The sequence below is a fragment of the Pseudonaja textilis genome, chromosome 1 (genome assembly GCF_049901715.1).
Source record: "Pseudonaja textilis isolate UNSWEBS1 chromosome 1, rPseTex1.2, whole genome shotgun sequence".
Classification (NCBI taxonomy): Eukaryota; Metazoa; Chordata; class Lepidosauria; order Squamata; family Elapidae; genus Pseudonaja; species Pseudonaja textilis.
The window spans coordinates 93,107,184-93,122,591 of record NC_141990.1 but is presented as its reverse complement, the minus strand read 5'-3'; the positions used below and the strand labels follow the sequence as shown (position 1 = coordinate 93,122,591).

Sequence of the window (15,408 nt, the reverse complement as noted above, 5' to 3'; positions counted from 1 at the left end):
AATATTTAAACCGAACAGAGTGAACGACTTTGCTTCCTGCAAAGGTTTCTGTACCTTTGCACTTCCTTTATACTTTAGGGGAGGGGCAATCACTTCCAAGCCTTGCTCCCAAGTTGCCCCTTTTGTCTTAGCTGCTCTTGCCTTCTAGCAGCTCTGTGCACATGCACACTGGAACAGGCTCCCCTTGTTTCTCTGCCTTGCTGCTGCCAGACGCTGGAAGCTCCAGAGTCAGCACACAACTCCCAGATGGTCCTAGCCCCATCTCTGCCTCAGACGCAGACCCTCGTCCGTGTCCTCCACAGACTCCCAGACCGGTCCCCGTTCTTCTCCACTGTCCAATTCCACTGCCATCTACACAGGCTGCCGACACAACATATGAGGTATCTCAACCCAAGAGAATACAAAAATTACAATACTCTTTTTAAATATGTTTAGTTTGTAGCACATATCACTTAAGGTTTAGTTGGAACCACATATCATTTTTAAAGAACAATCTCTAGAATCTCGAAGGCAGAAAGTCATGTGGTGTTCTACAGAACATATGCAAGCTAAAGTTTTGGATGCAAGTACCAGAATTTCTAAATATATATTTTTGAGATACTTTTATGGATAAATGCTAGCTATGTGATTGAATGAGCGACTATCTTTTTTATTAAAAACTGCAGAATTATGGATAGTTTTGCAGTTGTACTATTTGATGGAGCAACAAGACTTAGTGTGTATTCATTGGAATAATTCCACAAGTTTAGAATTAAACTACAATGCTTAGTTGTACATATGTTGTTCTAGTGTTTTCTTCTTTATCCGGAACTTCATTTATTCATTTTATTTATACAGATCTTAATAGAAAAGTATTAAAATGTGAATATTGATATGCTCAATAGAAAAGCATTAATATATGAATGTATAAATTCATAAATAAATCAGAGATTTAAAAAATCAGTAAGGTTTTTTTAATTGCAAAAAGAATAATGCACAATAATTGTATAAATTGGAGAATGCACAATAATTGTGTAAATTGTGCCTTAGAAGTGAACAGATTAATTAATGATTCATGAAATTTCTAAAAATCAAGGAACCTGACATATATATCAAACGAGCTTCTGTAAAATCACCCTGTTTTCTCTAGATTCATTATTCCATTTTTGATCTAGTACAATTAATTTTTCTTTTCAGGAACAAATCTGTCAGGAAAGTATAATATTCAGAATTTAAAATTGGAGTTTTAGTAGAAATACTTGCATATCTTTCTATATACCATAAAAAAGCAGGCACCATATTTAATATTTAATTCTTCACCTGCTATACTAACTGTAAAAGCATTAAAGCACAACCAATTTACATTCTGCAGAGCATGCTTATGGAAGCAGAACTATGATCTTAAATTAAACACCTATTTTTTCTGAAAGATTTTTGTACTGTAAACTAGAAAAAAACATTGCACTCTTTAACAGAGTAGTTAAATATTATTATAGACTATTTCCTCATATTGAATAGCCTTGTGTATATTCTGGCCAATGTTTGTTACCTGAAAGAAATTATATGTAAAAGTGATTCTTGGAAAACAGAACAGAAAAGAGATATATTTGCACAAGTATGTCCAAGTATTGGAGAATATATAGATCAGTTAGTTGATCTGTGATTTAATAATAAATCATAACTCTGATTAAAAGGAAAGAAATACAATATCATGTTACTGCATTATAGAGCTTTCTTTCTCTAACATAAAGACATAGAGCAAGAAGTGGCTTATATTAGTGTTTCCTATATGCCATGAGCTGAATTTATACCTAAAGCTTTTCTTTTTATGTTGAGACTTAAAAGTATACATAATCTACATTGAGTAGAGACATTTACTTGGCTCCTGCTTCGTATTCACATAATATTCACGTACTATTACTTAATTTCTGAGGGATTGTTCCTCAAATTATAAAACCAGAGCCCTTATTTTACAAGTTACAGCCATAAAAAGGTACAATTCATTTTACATTGGTCTATAGAGCTGATTTCCATATGGACTAGCAATGGATTCATAAAGTTTCAGGTAGAAGTCCTCCTTAATCTTACCTGAATATACCAGGAATACAACCTGGGATTTACATATATCAGATTCATACTTTATTCACTTTATTCTATGTAGGCAGTGTGTGTAGAAAGCACAGAGATAACCTTGGGAAACCTTGGGAAATCTCTACAGACTTTAAGCCCAGAAAATAAGGAACAATAACAACAACAAAAATCCTCAAATTGGCTCTGCCTTAATTCCCTGTGTTACAGAGAAAGGGAAGGAACTTTACAATCAGGGCTTTGTGATTTGTTTCTATAACATTTATTAATAAAGTGTGGCTCCAGTCTAACTGCTCAATATAGACAGTTTCCACAGGCTGACCCAGCTATTGATCACAGCTAGAACTGATAGCACTTATTGGTCAGATGTAACTAAAAATACAAAACAAACATTTCTACTTTTTACATTTTAAAGGAAATTCACAAACTTTGTAAGCATTGGCAACTCTATTTCCTTTCTACCCATAGGTTTTTTTTCCCCATTTTGATACTTCAATTCTTATTCATTTTTTAGCTTGCCTCCCCTACTCCTCTCTTGGTTCTTTGTCTCTATCAACATCTGTGTCTTCACTATTTAGTCTAACTATTTCTTCCATCTCTATCCTCCTATGCTGCCAGGCCTATAGAGTGTCTATCCAAGCCCCTATCTCTCTTTTGAAAGTATCTACCTGATACTTATCTGATTCCATTTTTAATTCTCTTAAACTACTTTCCCCTTGGTTTATTTCATCAGTCATTATTATCTTCATTGTCTTTTCCTTCTCATCTTCTTGCTTTATTTGCTGATTTGTCTGTTCTATCTTTTCCTCCATTCTTTCTGTTATCTCCTGTCTTTCCTGGACTTTTTGATTTTGATTCATTATCAGTTGTAGGGTATTTTCTATTTTCCCATTTATGCCTTCCAGGTTCTTGATCTCCCTGTGATCTCCCTGTGATTCTTTGTCATAGTATCCTTAATGCTTTGGAACATCAACACCATTTCTTTTGAAATGTCACTCATTTTCCCCTGGTGGAGTATTTTGTCTTATTTTAGTAAGTCCCGCTCTTACTCAATAGTCCAAAGCCAATATATTCAAGCCTAATATTGCTCCTCCAAGAGTACAATAGTAATAATTCTTCATATCCCAGGATTATTCAATCAGTTCCATTTAGGTAGTCCAGGAAGCTTCCCCAAAGTCAAAAGTCACTTTACTTTACTTAAGAGTCTTCCTTATTCTCACACTTGAGTCTCCAATAATCATAAAGTAGATAATTATAGAACAGAAGGTATCACTGTAGTCCTCCAGATGAATATTGTTTATTTCTCTTATCAGAAATTTTCCCAGATTCGTAGGGGTATGGTATATTTTCCATTCATCAGTAGGTGGTGCCCTCAGCTTCAGTTTCAGCATTGTTTCAAATATAACAAGTTATTTAATTGAATTTTAATTCAATTTATGGAAGCAAAGTTGGTTATTCAAGTAGGTAGTTCCAGCATTTTATAATGCCTTTCCAAAACAACACCTATCCAGTTTGAAAGTCCAATTTTCAATGTTTTAAAAAGGTTTAACTTTTCTCCCCTTGGTTCCTTTCTTTCGGGTCTAGAATTTTTCTCTGTATAGTTATTCGTCACTTTAACAAATAATTCTACGAGTCTCTTTTCCTGGATTTTCTTTTTTTATATATATATATAAAAGTTTTTATTGTTTTTTAACATACAAACAAACAGACAAAACATAAAAACATCAGCTCCCCCATATTTATATACAAACAGTGAGTCGGTTGGTTCATCAGTTTTGTGCGTTCACTTCATAGTCACAATTACAATTACCTTATATAATAACTCTTATTGTCAATACAAACTTATAAATCATCATATCATTATTAAAAAAAAAAAGTTTGACTATACTTTTATTCGATCATGCCTTTTTTATGGTATAAGGGATTTTCTTTTTTTTCTTTCCTTTTAGAGTTGGTTTTTAAATAAAAAAAGGAATAATGTCACCCGGCTCCAGTCACTGTTCATCTAGTTTAGTTTAGTTTAGTTTAGTTTAGTTTATTGTCATTGTACCTCATGCAACCAAGTTAAATACTATCTTCAGTGTACATTATGACTATGAAAGTAAACACAAACACACATCCTTCACATTCTATACATTGAATTGAAAACCCGATATTGCATTAATATTGCACTATACAGTAGAATTCAGTAAAGTTACTGCCCTGGGATAGAAGCTGTTTTTCAGCCTATTTATCCTTGTTTTTATTATCCTTGTTTTTGTTATCCATTTTATTATCTATACCGTTCCTACACATTCTTTGTTGCCTCGGTTGTTGGCTGCCTCTTCTCCTCATCGTGAATGAGAGAGAAGAAGCCCTGAGTCAAGCGGAAGAGTTGCAGTTCTCTGCGACCTACAGAGTGTCCCTCTTTACTTTACCACCCCTACAGGGTGACTTTAGTTCCTTTCAGAGCCCTCCAATGGGGAGAACTTGGTGTGGGAGCACAGAGACCCACTCCTCATGTCCAATCTCGCCATGACATCAGCCACAAGTCTGGCTGACCCAGCTATTGATCACAGCTTATTAGTCAACTGTAACTAAAAATTCAAAACAAACATTTCCACATTTTACATTTTAAAAGAAATTCACAAACTTTGTAAACACTGGCAACTCATACTCCACTCATTCCATTGGTAAATCTTAACCATGAATGATATGGCATACCTACAAAAGAGCAGGTCTGCAACTTGGGGGTTTGTTTTGGAGTCACAACTACAGCAAGGCTGTGGCTAGGGGAGCATTTGGCAAACTAGATTATATAACAGCCATAACCCTATCTGAAAGAAGAACTAGTTACTGCCCTACCTGGAACAGCATCATACATGTTATCATAATCATTTGCTTTTCATGGGGCTGTCTTTGAAAATCATCCAAAAATTGCAGTTGGGGCTGAATACAGTGGATAGCACGTGGGTAGGTGAGAGTCATTAGAGTCACATAATGGTATGCTCTGCATTGGTTTCCAGTAGGCTTCTGAATACAATTTAAAGAGCTATTTTGGGTCCTAGAACCACCTTTTCCAGACAGAACCCACCTATCCAATACAAATATCCCAGGTGGGAAAGCATAGGGTACCCCATAACCTGGGCAATGTCTGAAAGCAGTGCTTTATTGTTCTGGACTCACCTTATGAAAAAGCCTCTTCCCAGCAAACGTTGATTTCACCTATTTTGCATCATTTAGAAGACCTCTGAAAACTGAACCCATCTGCAGGGCATTTCAGATCTAACGGTTATGAGATTGTGTAGCACCGTGGTTCTTATTTCTGTATGTATAGCTGCTTTTATGTGTAGATATTATATGATTGTAAACCACTGAGAAATTGCTCACAGCTGGTGGTAAATAAGTAAGTAGATGGGGCTATCAGCTTTGCAAGCATTTATAGGCCCCGGCTTAGTTACACTATAAATATTCATGCCATGCAGGGTGGGGAGAGATCTGCATTTTTTTTCTTTCTAATCTCCATTCATGAAACAGAATTTTCTGTTGAAATTTACTACAAAGATGAGAAATTCTCAGGAGTGAAGTTGCACTTAGTTAATTATGAAGTGACTATCTGAATATCCTGTCCGTTACTGTACCATCCTCTCTCTCTTCAGTGGTCTGAAGCTGTCCTGACATTCAGCACTTCAGCAATCCCAAAGGGCGAAATTGTGAATATCGTCTTTTCTTCCCCATTTTTCAGCTTAGACAACCCAAGATCTTCAAAGAGATGGCAGCAGAAAACAGCTATCCTAGCACTAGAACCCTTCACACCTGTAGCTCTAAGTAAAGCCTACCTAGATAAATTCAGAAGAAATGCTCAAGCCTCGGGGGAAGATGCTTCTTTCAAAGTTAGAAGGGAAAAAAGGGCATTTTGAGAAACCAAGAGACAGATTATAGCAAAATTTCAGAAAAAAACCAGCTTGGCAACCTAGCAACCAGTTTTGAAGATGTCTTTAGCTCCATATGAATATAGGCCTCCTCTATAAGCTCCATTGTCTGACCTTCTCATTAAAGAGACAAGTTTTTCTTCCAGAAATGGATACAAATATTGCATTTAGAAATGGAATCAAATTAAAGCCTTCATTTGAGCATCACTATTCATATAAATAAGGTTATTTAAACTTAGGTAATTTCTCAAGTTCTATTTTAAATAATACCTCATATTTTGTTACTATTCAGTAGCGGTATTTTAATTTTAACACAACATTCTAATGTGCCTCCTACTTATGTAGAACTTTATAAAGCAAATCTGAACTCCTCAGATATTTCTTGTGATTCAAATTGAACTTTGATATCTGATGCAAAAAGATAGGAATATGCACTTTTTTAAAGAAAAAGGGTTCATAATTAAGCTATTTATAATGGTGTTACTGGGAACATAGTCTTGATTACTAGAATGATGAGAAGCGTCTTTTATTCTATGTGAAAAGAAGAAATCAAGAGAACCCTTGACACACAAACGAAAAAAGAAACTGGATATATTTTTATTTTGTAAGTTATACTTCACAACTATTTATTTTTCTTGAGTTCTTTCTCTGATATAAAATAAATTATTCTAGATATGATCCCTCATTTCTGAAGTGCCCTGCTTCAGGATTCTGGCCATCCATTCTGTCCAAGTGAGTGAGGCATGAAAGTTCCACTTTTCTTGGATATTTTCATTTTCTTCTCTTCCCTCATGCCAGATATTCAGTACTGGAGGTCTGCTGAGAATCCTTGTCCTCCCTGGGGCGTTATTCTTTTTTTTTTTTGTAGGTTTTTGTTAGGAGTGTTTTTGTGAAGGAATATCACAGGGAAGAGGAAATGTATTCCCTCTAACACCTGAGGGGAAGACAAAAATGAACAGATGGAAGGTTTAGAGTGGGAGATCCAAACTTTAACTAAGGATGAATTCCTTGTCTGTAAGAGCTATTAAGCAATGGAAGAACCTGCCTCCAGAAATTATGGATGCTCCATAACTGGAGACATTCAAGAAAAGACTGGACAGTCATTTGTCTCCTGCGCTAAAGTCTCCTTCCCTGAACAGCTGATTGGATTAGGAGACTTCCAATTCTAACTCTGTGGATCTATGCATTTAACAAACTGCAGATTCCTTCTGAATAAATCGAGATTCTCTTTCTCAGTGGTGGGGCTTTAATTTGAATCTAGTCAGGATTAATTTACTGGAGCAGTTGTTTTCTGAGCAATCTTACTACACTTGATTAAGCTGTATGTCTGAGAAAGGTTGTTTATAACTTTAATAAAAATAAATATTTAACTGTTAATAGTTTCAAGAATACGTAATATTTGACTTCATCTCTGAACAAAATAAATAAATACAAAGAACAATACCATGAAACTATTCAAAAAGAGATTCCTTCCCATCTACAAAGGCAAAGAAATCTTATCATACTACATGTGTTAATTATCTTGATAATGTCAGAATATCACACCCAACAATTGCCTTGTGAGTGGCCCCTGTCAAGTAGGTAATTATCACTCTCTATGCCTTTTGTATTTTAATTCTGTTCATCTCTTAATTATTCATTTCCACCTAACACCTCTAAGTCTATACCAAATTAAAACCTGTTAAAGATAAGGATATACAGAAATGAAACAGTACACTTCTGGATCTTCAAAATTTAGTGGATTTACTCTAGAACATTTGGGATAATTCAGCTAACTTGTTGCACAGAAAAATGTATCTTCACTGTCCCCCCAAAATATGGCTCTAAGAGATGAAATGTACAAAAAAGGCAGAAATTTCAGTAAACGGGAACTGAATAACAGAATGTTTAACCACAAATTGGTATGGATGATTCTGAGTTATAACTACCTGTAAGTTTCATATTTGGGTACAGAACTAGATGAAGATTAAGAACAGATGAATTGTTCATATTTGCACATGGAGGTAGTCCTCAACTTACAACCAACAATTGGGATTAGAACTTCTGTCACTAAATGATGCAGTTAAGTGAGCTGTGCTCAATTTAACCCACTAAGACATTTTTGCCATGGTTGTTAAGAGAATCATGTGGACAATAAGTGAATCTGGTTCTTCCCATTGATCTTGCTTGTCAAAAGCCACTGGGAGGAACACACAAATGGCAATTACATAAGCCCAGGATGCTACAACTATTATAAATACATGCCAGTTGCTAAGCACTCGAATTTTGACCATGTGACTGCAGTGGTTTTGATGTTGGAATGGTTGTAAATGCCAGGACTGGTTGATAGTTATTTCTTTCAGCATTGTTGTAAATTCAAACAGTCGCTAAGTGAATGGTCATAAGTCAAGGGCTACCTGTACATTTTGGATGATATATCTGTGGTTGAGAGATATTTGTAGCAGATTTTGGAAACATGGTTTAATATCTGTGTGTGCAAGAGGAAGATGATGGCGCTCTCTGAATGTGGAGGTAATTTCTGATTGTCAGGAGTGAAGGAGAAGTGTAAAGTATGAGTTGTGTGTCTTTTCTGTCAATTAAATCTATTATTCAGCTGACCAACTAGGTAACGCAGCTCCTAAAACATCATCACAAACTGTTAAAAATGAGCAGAGACTGGAGCTTCAAGGAAACTCATGTTTAAAACAGGAGAAGGATTTATCTACTTCACAATGGTAAATTAAACCAGTTTGCAAATTATACTGAAAAATTCAGCTTCAACTAATTCCAAAGCATACCTTTAACACAGAGAGAGACAAAGACACACACACACACACACACACACACACACAGAGAGAGAGAGAGAGAGAGAGAGAGAGAGAGAGAGAGAGAGAGACTGTTAGAAAATTTCTCCTTATTTCCAGGTTGAATCTCTCCTTGTTCAGTTTCCATCCATTATTCCTTGTCTGGCTTTTAGGTGTTTTGGAAAATAGCTTGCCCCTTCCTCTCTGTGGCAGCCCCTCAAATATTGGAAAACTGCTATCATGTTTCCTCTGCTCTTTTTCTTCACTAGACTAGCAACTTGCAATGAGTACTTGCATCCGTTCATTACATGTTTAACCTCCAGTCCCCTAATCATCTTGGTTACTCTTCTCTGCACCTTTTCTAGAGTTTCAACATCTTTTTTATAGTGTGGTGACCAAAACTGGATGCAGTACTCAAGGTGTGGTCTTACTAAGGCTTTATAGAGTGGTATTAGTACTTCCCTTGATCTTGATTGTATCCCTCTGTTAATACAATTTAGGATTGCATTAGCTTTTTTCGCTGCCGCCACACACTGCTGGCTCATATTTAGATGGTTGTCCACTAAGACTTGAAGATCCCTCTCACAATTACTGCTATTAAGCCTAGTTTCACCCATATGTATACTTTTGGCTTTTCTTGCCTAAGTGTAAGACTCTTAATTAGTTGGCTGAACATTGGAGAGTGGATTACCATAATTCTGCCTCATTGTCCCCTTAAATGTTTTGTCTGTTTTTCTAAACAATGGGCGGTATTTTCTATGGTGCAGATTTCTTACAGTAGCAGTGTTCATACTGGATAATCTATGAGGTCTCTTCTGTCTCAATCTGTAGCCCTCTGAGATGTTTTTCAAGCTGTTGACAGCTTTAAAATATGTGGACTTCAACTCCCAGAATTCCCCAGAGTTGAAGTCCACACATTTTAAAACTGGCAAGGTTTAAAAAAAAGTTAGCTGTGTGATGCTCCAGTAGTTATGCTCTATAAAGCATTAGAGGGAAATTGGAGTCACTGCAATTTTATTTAAGAATTTTAGTTTGTTTTATATAAGCCTTGTTACAGGTACTGAATTTCTCTTTCTCTTAGAGAAAATTCATTAACTACCTGTTTGAAGTATAAAATTGAACAAACTGTGTCATTAATCTTGGAAATCCTTAGATCAAAGACTTCTGTCAATTATAATTTACAAGACAGTTAATACTATTCACGTGCATAAACTTTCCAAAGAAATAATTACCTCAAAAATGTATCTCTGCTCTTCAAGGATAGTTCGGGATATATACAGTAGTGTACTTCACTTAGAGTTTATATATGACAATTTTCTGTATCTCATATCCAAAAATAATTTTGAATGTAATTTTAGCCCCCCAAAAACTTTATTGCATACACACACACACACACACATGCATTTGTGTGGATAGCTATATACTATTTGAACTCTTGTTCCAATAACCTTTAACTAGGTGAAATGGCACATTATAAGAAAACTCAAATGGGACAACTTACAGTATGTATTCAAAATCTGAGATCCATAATTCCTGAGGGAATGAAGTTTGGGAAACCTGTGAGTGCCTTAGTACTGCTGGGTGGCTGCTAGTGCTGCTACAGTATTGCTGGGCTGCTGCAGCTGCACTCATGTGATGCTCATTTTGAATGTGCTGTGACAGTTTCCCAGTCACTCTCACAATCTCTGACTCTCCTCTTCCCTCCACCACAATCAGCAGTAGAAGGGAAGGGAAGGGGAAATACAAAGCAAGGACATACACATGTGCACACTTCTTGGCCTACACTGTCCCCCTGCACAATTCTCTAACTATGCAGCACTTCTTATACTTCTTATACACCCCAACAAGCCAAAATAGCAGAAGGGAGGGAGGCAGGGAGGGAGGGAGCGAGGGAGGAAGGAAGGAAGGAAGGAAGGAAGGAAGGAAGATGGGGAAAGCTGAGAAGAACTTGGAAGTTGCTTCTGTTCCCACAGTTTTTTTGTCCATCTATGGTCATTCTGTTTTCTGTTTAGGATAAGGAAATATCTCTGAAATGGCTTGTCTAGTTTACACCTATTTGAGGATTATGTGATTCCATTTATCCAACCTTTAGGAGCTGATAAAATAATCTAAAGACGTTTCTTTATTTGAAAAGGAACATTCCCTTCATCAGCTTTAAATGCTAGCTTAAAGCAGTTTATAACAATAACTTTTTATCAGCTAATTCTTCCCAAATATTATAACATTAGTAAATTCAAGAAAAGTAGAATAATGATTTTATGTATGAAGTATATAAACATATGCAATAAGTATAGCATGTATACTATACTATAACTATAGGGTTACTAGAGGATTTAACCATCACTTCAACAAATGGAAGTCTTGTGGTACAAAGAGTCAAAGTAGTTGACCAGCTTTGGACTTCGTGAAAGATGAAGTATAAATTTCTGGGCTTCCTGGGCTTTTATAAAATCTAGGAAGAAGAAACTGAAAATTTGAGGAGAAGCATTCCAATCATATCTGCTACCTGAGGGAATCCAAAAGAAGTGAAGCTTTATCTTCAAGCTGAAGAGAAACATCATAAATTGCATTTTCAAGATTATTGTGTCTTGTCTACTGAGACATAATGCTGTTTCCCAACATACTCAGCCATAATCAACACAATCCCTTGAAATTTTCTATACTCCTTCCTACTGTGTCAAAACTCTGCATTCTTTTTTTTTTCATTTTTCACCAGTTCATACTAGTTTTTGCTGTTGTGGTTGTAATTTTTAATAAAATTACTATTAAAAATTAAAAGAAGTCTTACTTTTGTATGTTAAACCACTCAAAGATTAGAGGGAATATAAGAAGCAATAGATCCTTCTAATCAAGGAGAGAACCAACCTAGAACTAAGGAGAAATTTCTTGACAGTTAGAACAATCAGTAGAACACTGGAAGTTTTTAAGAAGAGATTCAACAACAATTTATCTGAAATGGTACAGGGTTTCTTGTTGGAGCAGTAGGGTTAGACTAGAAAACCTCCAAAGTCCATTCCAGTTCTGTTATTCTTTTAATATACCAGCATACTCATGAGTTAGAAATGGGCTGATTTCCTCTGAGTGAAAAATCTGATTGAAAAAGACTGATTTTAAGAGTTTCATCTGAAACAGCATGTTGGAGACTGTTGCCCAAATGTCCGTAAGACTTGACTAGAAGCCATTCCACCTTTCACAGTGTAATAGCAGGCTTAACAGAGTTAGATGGCAGCTTTTTTTTTAAAGATCCCCATGTGTCTCTATGTACTCTAATGCTTAAAATGTGCAAAGTTATCAGATTAGTTTGTAGGAGACACTTTTTATAAGATTTTTGGCCTTTCTGAGTTTGCCTCTCAGTTGTGTGAGATTTCTGAGCCTTCTCCATTTTTTTTTCTTACTTCCCTTTCAAAGACTTAAATTCAGAGATAGGGACCTCCTGTCCTCTGTCGGCTATTTATAAGAGGCATTTCATGCACAAATCATTTGTTTTGGCAAAATGAATAATTTTGTTATTGTTGGCTGTCAATGAACTTCACAAGAGACTCTTTTGAAACATCTAGTTTATTTTTAACTATAGTGTACAAGTGGGAGCTTGAAAGAACAGTTTGTGCCAGGAAGAAACGATGTCTTGTCATCTAAACAATTGTATCTACGCTTTTCAAAAATTCAAGATTTAAATCCCCATCCCCAACCTATGTGAGCCATATGGCCACTGAGCAAGCAGCTGCAGTCTGAGGAGAAAGAATATCCTCTCTCAAGGAGGAGGAAAGATCTATAAATGGCTGGCTTTCAATTGGAGCTTGTAAATCCCACTCCCGGGAATCATACCTATCAGACAGCCAAAATGGAGTGAGGTTACCTACAAAAGAGGCTTGCTTGCTTGTCATATATCTGTCCATTTTCTGTTTTTTATAGTCTTGGATGGAGTCTCTGATGCAGATGCAGCCTGTATCTTTTTCCTTTTCCCCATAGTAGTAGTATAAATATTCACACTTGCAAAGGGACAAACCAGTAATGAATGTCATAAAAAAAGGAAGATAAGGGAGGATAAAGTGATGTGAAAACAAAATAATAAAATGGAACAGGAAGTAATTGAGAAGACTTTAGAGGACATGTTCATTATACCTTGATGTCCTTTTTCTGCTTTCCTACTATACTGGATATATTGAGTTGGTGAGGTGTATTTGTTCAAGAAGATGTAACCAACATCAGGTCAAAGAATGCTATTTCCACCGCTTTCATCATCTATTTCATTCTATTAGGACCAGTCTTTTTCAACGAATCCATATGTGAGCTGGCTTGCTGAGCAAACAAAGGAAAAATATCTCTTAGGTCATTCAGTCTACCAGTGATTGTATTTTTCCCTCAGGGATTGGATCATTTCTTTTCCCACCAAGTGGCCTAATTAGATGAAGTTCTCAAAAGCATTTTTGTGATTTGTTGTAGTGCCAGCATCTTGGAAACAAGTATATTCTGCTGCCAAGCATGGGAAATGTTCCTATGGATCCTAATATTTCTGGATATAATATTTCTGGATCCTAATATTAGCTACTGAATAGCTAATATTGATTTTTCTCTCAAATCCTCTTAGGTTTTTACATCTTTGGCACCTAGTACTTGGGCTAATTAGTTCAGGGTACTCGCTAAGTTTGGTGTTAATTAATCAATATGATCCTAAATTGCTATATGTACAGCCTGTCCTGATCCATCTGTAGATCCATCCACAGAGATGATCTTAGAGAAACTATGCAGATACGGTTAAACAAGCAAAAGCATACTTTTAAGTCAGGACAACAGAAAAGGTAGATTTTGAAGGGCTGTATCAGAACAAGAAATAGACATCACACAGGCCTAACATTACTTAAATTAGAATGGCTGCAGCAACATCATTTTTCAAGTCTGGATGTTCTTCCCCTCTTTTTTCTTGAATTGCCATGTGAATGAGGGACTACCAGTCTTAGGAATTTTTGTAAGTCTTTATAGGGGCTTAAGCCATGTTTATCTGATGGTTCCCTTGGCATCATTTCTCCATCATCATTTCTCCATCAGGGGCATCCTTTATACTCTCTACAGCAGGGGTGTCAAACTCGTCACCGTATTGTGACTTTTTTCCCCTTTGCTAAACTGAATGTGGGTGTGGCCAGCACATGATGCATCCAGCCCATGGGCCGTGGCTTTGACAGCCCTGCTCTACAGGCCGACATTATCCTGATTCTTGACTGATTCCCATATAATTCCAGGTTTGTTACCAGTATGGCGGGGGTACTGGAAGAAGTCAGGAATAAATACATTGCTATAGTGTGAGTAGTTTGTGCTCAAGCCAGATAAATCAGATAGCAATATGAAGATGGCGTAGATAGTAAAGATGGATAGCAAAACTGAAAATGTTCTGCCCGAGTGATTTTTTAAAAAATAATATGCCAGGCAATATTATCTTCCCATCATTGCCATTAATTAATGATGGGAAATGTTTTTTCTTTTTTCTTTTCTTTTTTGCGGGGTAGAGAAATAATTGTGATATGTTTCTATATTCTGTAGAAACATGCATTCATAAGTTATTGTTTCTCTTTGTACAATAATGTACAATATAATACCGTATTAAAATGTTATTGCAATTACTGCTGGCTTACTTTTCAGTTATTCTAGATGAAGGTTCTCCAAAGAAGCCAGTATTGACAATTGGGATCAGTGCAGTTATTTATGGTTCATACAGTCATCCAGAAATTTAGACTGGATTTGGCATTTTTATCTACCTATTGAGTCCTTTCCAGGGAGCTGGGATAGGCAGATGTAGATGTTTGGTGGTATTTAAAAGTATCATCTCAGGATGTAAGTTGTTCTAAGTAAAGTTGCTTTTTGCAATTGACTGATTGTGATTTTGTCAATGGCAATGTTGGTCAAGTGGTGCTTCAGTTGTGTTGGGATTACATCCAAATTTGGTATTCACCTGTTACTAGTGGCATTATCTTTGCTTTCATTCTACTAGATCGGGTGTTGGCAACCCATGGATCCAGAGTAACATGATGCTCTTTGGGCCCTCTGCTGCGGCTCCCTGTCAGATGATCCCACCACTGGCTGGTCCCGCCCCTCACCCTCTCCTCCGAGTCACTCCTCACCTAAGATAAGGGTGACGGTGGCAGATGGAGACTTGCTCCATATTCCAGAGCAGGACTGAAGTGCCCCCTTCTTGCCTCTTCTTTCGGTCCTCGTTGGTGCTGCATGCACCTCGTCCATTCAGGGAGATGTGCGACTTTCTCTCTGTCCCAAGACACTGGCTGGCCCAGCTGAGGCTAATGCCGCTGCTTTCCGCCTTCATGGCCTGCTCACTGCATCTTGCACAGCACACTTAAATTTAGCGGACTCCACAATGGGGGAGACAGCATCCCCTCCTCCTCCTGGAGCCCATTATGACATGGAGCATCGGCTGCAGCCAGGCTTGGCCAATGTCTCGGGGTGCAGAGAAAGTCACACTTCTCCCCGAGCGACCAAAGTGCATGCAGCACCAACAAGAGTTTCGCTCCAGCTCTGGAATATGGAGTGAGTCTCCATCTGCTGCCATCACCCTTACCTTCTTAGGTGAGAAGTGCCTGGGACAGGAGGGTGAGGGGTGGGCACAGCCAGTGGTGGGTTCAGCCGACAGGAAGCCACAG

The 15,408-nt window shown here is 37.0% G+C and overlaps 1 protein-coding gene across 5 annotated transcripts in view; it reads left to right on the top strand.

Moving 5' to 3' along the window:
* Nucleotides 1–15,408, top strand: part of NKAIN2 (sodium/potassium transporting ATPase interacting 2) — a 572,383-nt gene that overhangs the window by 432,782 nt on the left and 124,193 nt on the right. The gene's annotated exons all lie outside the window — the stretch shown is intronic.